The following is a 6,000-nucleotide window of genomic DNA, read 5'->3' on the forward strand; positions in this document are numbered from 1 at the left end:
AGGAGACTCATTACCTACTTACTTCCCACTAAGTGGGGCAGTACCACCCACTGCCTGCATCAATCTTTTTGGTACCAAATCATTTCTGTACTTTGTTTACTTCATGTTTATGTATATTATTCCTCCATTTATACTTCAAATTTCTGAGAGGCAAACAATTTTTTTTTCTTCAATCACAGCCCCCCTTTAGCACCTAATCCAAGTGCTGCCAAACAACCACAGAAAATAATATAGCAAAAAGGTAGTTAACCCATAACAAAAAGACACAATTCAAGTGTAGACAGTTCTACTAACTTTAACTGTATAAAGTTGTAATTACCCAACTGAGAAATAATAATCTCTTTTAAAAATACATAATTACTTATAACACTAAGGTCACAGGTCCCCATACTGGCCAGCCTTAAAAAAACAAAAACGCAAAACAGGCCAGCTAGCTCAGTTGGTTAGAGTGTGGTGTTAAAACACCAAGGTCAAGGGTTCAGATCCTCATACTGGCCAGTTGCAAAAACAAAACAAAAACCACACACAGAATGGGTATACTGGTTTTACCTTAAAAACTTAGGCCTGTTTGGATCCCTGTACCGGCTAACCACCAAAAACAAAACAAACAAACAAACAAAAAACCTTAAGCCTATTTATGGACCCAAAAAACTAGAGATTAAGGATAAGGTTGTGTGTATGGGGGGGGGCGGGGGGCAGGCGCGGAGTCAAGAAAAACATTTTATCTTGAAAAACTTGAACTGGATTAACCCAATCTAGGGTGTTGTATTAAGAACTGTCAAGTGTGTCATTTAGAAACACAAATAAGAGACTTTTAGATCTAAAATCTGGAGTATTGCAGGGCCAGTAGTGGGTACTAATGAGGCTTTTTAGGATCTACTGAAGCTCCCCCAGGTGCCTATAGGGTGTAAAAAGAAAAAAAAAGGGGGGAAGAGCTCAAACCTACCAACAATCATGAATAACTGGGAGCACCTGAATTAATATCTTCACATCTATGAGATTTCTGTAGTTAAATAAATGTTTTTCAATCAAATTAACACTGAAGGACTTCAAGGTATTGGTTAGACATTTTAATAAAACTGGCTATCCCCTCATACCAGGATTATTTACATTCACTGGTGGGACTGACTTCTTTTGCTTTAACTTTTTGAACATAAGTACCTCCCCTTCATTCCCCAAAAGCTAGACACTTAAGTCACTTGAAACACAGGGTTTCAATTAAAACACTAGGGAACAATCTAAATGTGGATCTGAAAGTTTCCCCGATTGCTAAGTAATCAACTTCTTTTTCCTTTGCTCAGTATGGAAATGGTATCATTAGTTAATTATCAACTATTACATCATGTTGTTTCAGGAGTTAAAGCTAATTCCTTTACTTGAACTAAATCCAGTTGGTTATTCCCTATATCACCTGTCTTAAAATTATCAGCACCTGGTGTGTTATTTACTGTCTCCCTCAGTTTGGTGCTTTATCTCAAAGGCCTAGCAGAGGACAAGCACAGAGTAGACACTAAATTAAAACTCGTAGTTGCTGAACTAATACATTTATGTGGTAAGTAATCCAACTAACAGTAATCACACCATCATTGTGACAAATTATTCTGAACGTATGTACAGCACTCACTCGGAGAGAGTGTTAATAACAAGCTAAACTAGTCTATAAAAGTCTCCCCATCCAACCCACTTCCTTGAGGGAGTACCTTCTTTCTTTGAGAGGAAAACCAAAGACCCAAACAGCTGGGACAGGATTGAAAAGGTTCTCTATTGTCTGACATTTCATTGAGCACAATAATTAAATAATTTTCCAGCAGGGGAAAAAGGCTGATTATGAATATCATTCTTGCCTTAACTTCACAGTTCATATTTCTTGATGCATTAAGTTCAAGCATATCACATTATATAACCAGTATAACTGAAGCACTTAACAGGTTTCAGTTCACTTTTATTTTTGGATCTAAGGTAAATGATAAGGTTTAGAAAATTAGGCAATTTATTTTTATTTTTTGTGTTTTTGTCATTTTCGTGACCGGCACTCAGCCAGTGAGTGCACCGGCCATCCCTATATAGGATCCGAACCCGCAGCGGGAGCATCACCGCGCTCCCAGTGCCGCACTCTCCCAAGTGCGCCACGGGCTCGGCCGAAAATTAGGCAATTTAAAACAATAAATCATCACTTGTTGAGAGATTAAAAAAAGAAAATAAAATTGATGCAACTATCTTTTTGCATATGTGTAGTAGTAACAATTGTGCTGGCTTGTTAGTGACCTGAACAGCTAATAAGATATTTAAAATTATATATCTATCATTTAACTGCTTTTACATCCACTAATACTTTGAAGTAGGACAAATGCCAGTGTGGGAATATGTTGATGAAATGCTCTAGACTTAACATAAGAGATCAATGTAGATCAGACGGTTAATTTCTTTGTCTAACACAGATACAGTGCAATCCACATACATAATTAAAAATTTTCTAGCAACCATACTAAAGTCAAAAGAAAGAGATGAAATTAAATGTCTTATTTAACCAATTACATTCAAAATATTACCACTGTCCACATGCACTCAATCTAAAAAATTGAGATTTTTAACATTTCTTGAAATCTGATGTTATTTTTACAATTCCAGCACATTTCAATTCAGACTAGTCATACTTCAAGTGCACAATAACCACATGTGGCTAGTGTCTACATGTCACAGAGCAGATATAAACTCACCAGAGGAAAAAGGCATTGGTGTGCCTAATAAAGCAATAGTAAATGTAAGGCTCTTGGGTAAAGATTTTCACTAATACAAGGAGGCAGTATCTAGTACAGACTTGACCATAAAAGGGGCGTGTAGTTATTACACTGGAGAAGCAGAAGTGCAAACAACTAATTGGTTATATACCGGCTGTAGCTACAGACCAATGGATAGCCTGCATGTACAATTTGAGGAAACTGCTGATAAATTTGTTTTCAACTACACAGTCAATGTTTTTACTTTAGCATAAAAGGATATATTAGATATATAATAAGTTTTGCATTGTTTTAACTAGGTACTCACAAATGCAAGTGGAAAATATTCTAATATCAAGACAAACGAATTTTTATTTTTTTATTTTATTTATTTACTTTTTAAAAGATGGCCGGTAAGGGGATCTTAGCACCATGCTCTCCTAAGTGGGCCACCGGCCGGCCCTACAAAAGAATTTTTAAAATCCTGACTGGGGAGAAGGGATTTAACAGCAAGAAATGATGGGACTCAAGATAAGTCACTCCACAGCATTTTCACGACTTAAGACATTTTAGCTCTTAAATATGACAAATAACAATTATAATTTCTCTAGCTGTAATTCTCTAGTATGGAAAACCCTGAAAGTTTTAACAGCTCTCCATAACATAGTTTGAGTCAAAGATCTTAAAGTAGTTCCCCCTTCGTTTTTTTAAAAGACAAAACTAAGAAAGCACATCAATTCTTTGTGCTTATCTAGCAAGATCTGAAGATTTTCATTTCACTTTGCAATACATTCCTAAAATTCAACCCCTCAGAAATCTGTCCAAAAGGAATTTCATTGTTTCAACTATTTTGTCAAAAGTATGGCCCTCACAACAATGTAAATGTATACATTAATGCCACCGAACTATCCACTTGAAATTTACTGTTTTATTAACCTTTTTTATGTTACATATATTTTACCTCAATTTAAAACAAAAAAGGATGGCCCTGCACTGAGTGTCTTTAAGTGGGGGTAGGGGGAAACGGATGGGATGAAGCAGGACTGCACGTCAGCGTTCAGTTTTGATTTGCTAGGAATTTACCAGAATTTTCAACCACACTCTTTAAAGGCCACACTTGTTAAGTCAGAACTTGTTTAGAAAAAAAGAAAAGCTATCTTCTGCGCCTCAAATACTTTACTTTTCAACTCAGCTGCTATAAATACTCATCTCGATGGTAAACATCCAGAGCAGCTGCAAAACCAAACTACCACCATCTCTTTTATTTCGGTCCTAGGGTTAAAAGAAAGCAAAAAGAAACAAGGTTGAGTATTTATCTAGGTTTTATGACGTTGGTATATGCCTATTCAAATATATAAATGCCCTCCTTACCCACACCAAGGATATCCATTATTGGATAGTACCAAAAGAACATCCAGGTATTACATTGCTCCTCAATGTAGTATTTGCCTTCTCCTAACTCAAAACAGAAATTACTCAGCGTTTTGATACAATTTGTATTAGTGGGCTATAATTTGGAACCTACATTTAAAAAAAGTAGGTTGGTAGTTCTAGTTGGAAACTGCCAATTCATATCAGCCTGATAAAAAATGTAAGTCAAAAGAATAGTTTTAACTGCCACAGTGCCTTTGAGCACCCTCCTTCCGCCCTGTCTCCCAACTGTTTAAAGAACACCATTCTTTCACTTATTCGAAGTGCAAAACAAGGAAATTAACTCGCCCAACTTTTTTTTTTGCAAATTGAAGACTGTTTTAGGGAGCGTTCCCTCTCTCACAAGTGAGTCAAACAACAGAACAGCCAACTCGGTATTTCTAAGAGAAAACCTTAAAAGAACCGTGGTACCAAGATTCCGTATCTATAAAATACCGGATGGTAAAAACCTAGAACGTATTTTCGACTGAGGGTCTAAAAAACTAACTCCACACACAATGACTAAGCCAAGCCATTCATTACACAATGTGGGCCAGGCGCTTGCACCATTACAACCAGAGGAAGAAGTAGGGAGGACACCGCTGAGTTCTCACAGCTCACACCCTTTCCCCAAGATAGAGAGGGGGAAGTCACATGTCTAAAAGATGAAACTCTAATTCCCTTTTTCAAGAAGCCGAAGGGAAGACGAACACGGGAAGGTTGGGTGTTGCGACCCAGCTCTAGGTAACTGAAAAGGAGGATGCCAATTCTGCCGAGCTACAGTGCCTGAGGCGGCTGGGGAAGGGAAGTGTCTCCAAGCAGTTTCCCTAGATGGAGGGGGTCTCAATCCACATACAAAGGCGGCGCCACTGCCGCACTGCGTTGTGGTACTCGTAGTCAGATCCCCAAGCCAAGAAACTATAAGGTCCCAGAGTCAAATAACGGCCCTCTCCTCTACTCTAGCTCTTCCAGCCGCACACAAAGGACCGCGCCACCACCCCCTCGCCCCGCCCACCGGGACTTGTAGTTCTCGTTTCCCCAGCCAAGCCGCAGAGGGGGAAGCAGCCAGACTACAGCTCCCAGAAGCCTCCGCGCCCGAGCCCCGCCACCCTCTTGCCTCCATCTTGGCTGCGGTCGGAGCCTCCATTTTTCGCTCCCTCCCCCCCCACCACTTTAGCCACCATCACCACTACCACCACGCGCACCCCCATGGCCTCAACTCTTCGCTTGAGCTCTGCGGACTGACGTAAGGCTCAAACAGTTGAACGGGAGACAGATGAAAAATCCTGGGGTAGTGACTCAGGGTGAGATCTTCTCTACTCGGAGCTATGGGAGCCCCCACCTTGACTCAGAAGTCTCTCTCCTTAGTCTTGGCCTTCTCATCCGCCCTTAACCTGGCTTCTTGCTACCCCTAATTGGACCCTAATGTCGTACTCACCCCAACAGCTCAGCGCCCCCTCTCCAGCGCCGCCATAAGCAGCACGGCCCGGTACGTAGGAATAAATCTCGCTTCTCTCGCGAGAGTTGCGGACTCCAAGCGCGTGCACGGGAGGGAGGGGGAGAGAGCGTACTCCTAATACGCTTGCGCGCAAGGGCTGAGTGACGCCAACCAATGCGCTGCGCCTAACCACAACCAAGATGGTGGCTACGTTCCCTCCCCGGTGTTCCCTCCCCGGTGTTCCCTCCCCGGTGTGCTGGGGACAGCAATCTCGATGTTTACTGACTCCGCTGGGACGCTAAGCGGGGTGGTGGGTGACTTTAGGCGTCTCTGGTCTTTGCAAGCCTGAATATGCTTTAGGCAATGAGACTGGGGTAAACCTTGAAGGGCGAACAATTCTGAGGGCATATCCAGGAATGTCGTAAAAAAGATTTT

At 40.9% G+C, this 6,000-nt stretch overlaps 1 protein-coding gene across 2 annotated transcripts in view; it reads right to left on the reverse strand.

The window, feature by feature from the left end:
- The window catches only part of CSDE1 (cold shock domain containing E1), a 35,730-nt gene extending 30,066 nt beyond the window's left edge, over positions 1 to 5,664 (reverse strand). For both annotated transcript variants that reach the window (XM_063104161.1, XM_063104160.1), the window contains exon 1: positions 5,566 to 5,664. The gene's annotated coding sequence lies outside the window, so the exon portion shown is untranslated. The remainder of the gene's footprint in view (positions 1 to 5,565) is intronic.
- Between the last annotated feature and the right edge of the window lie 336 nt (positions 5,665 to 6,000).

This window comes from Cynocephalus volans, chromosome 8, assembly GCF_027409185.1.
Source record: "Cynocephalus volans isolate mCynVol1 chromosome 8, mCynVol1.pri, whole genome shotgun sequence".
Lineage (NCBI taxonomy): Eukaryota > Metazoa > Chordata > Mammalia > Dermoptera > Cynocephalidae > Cynocephalus > Cynocephalus volans.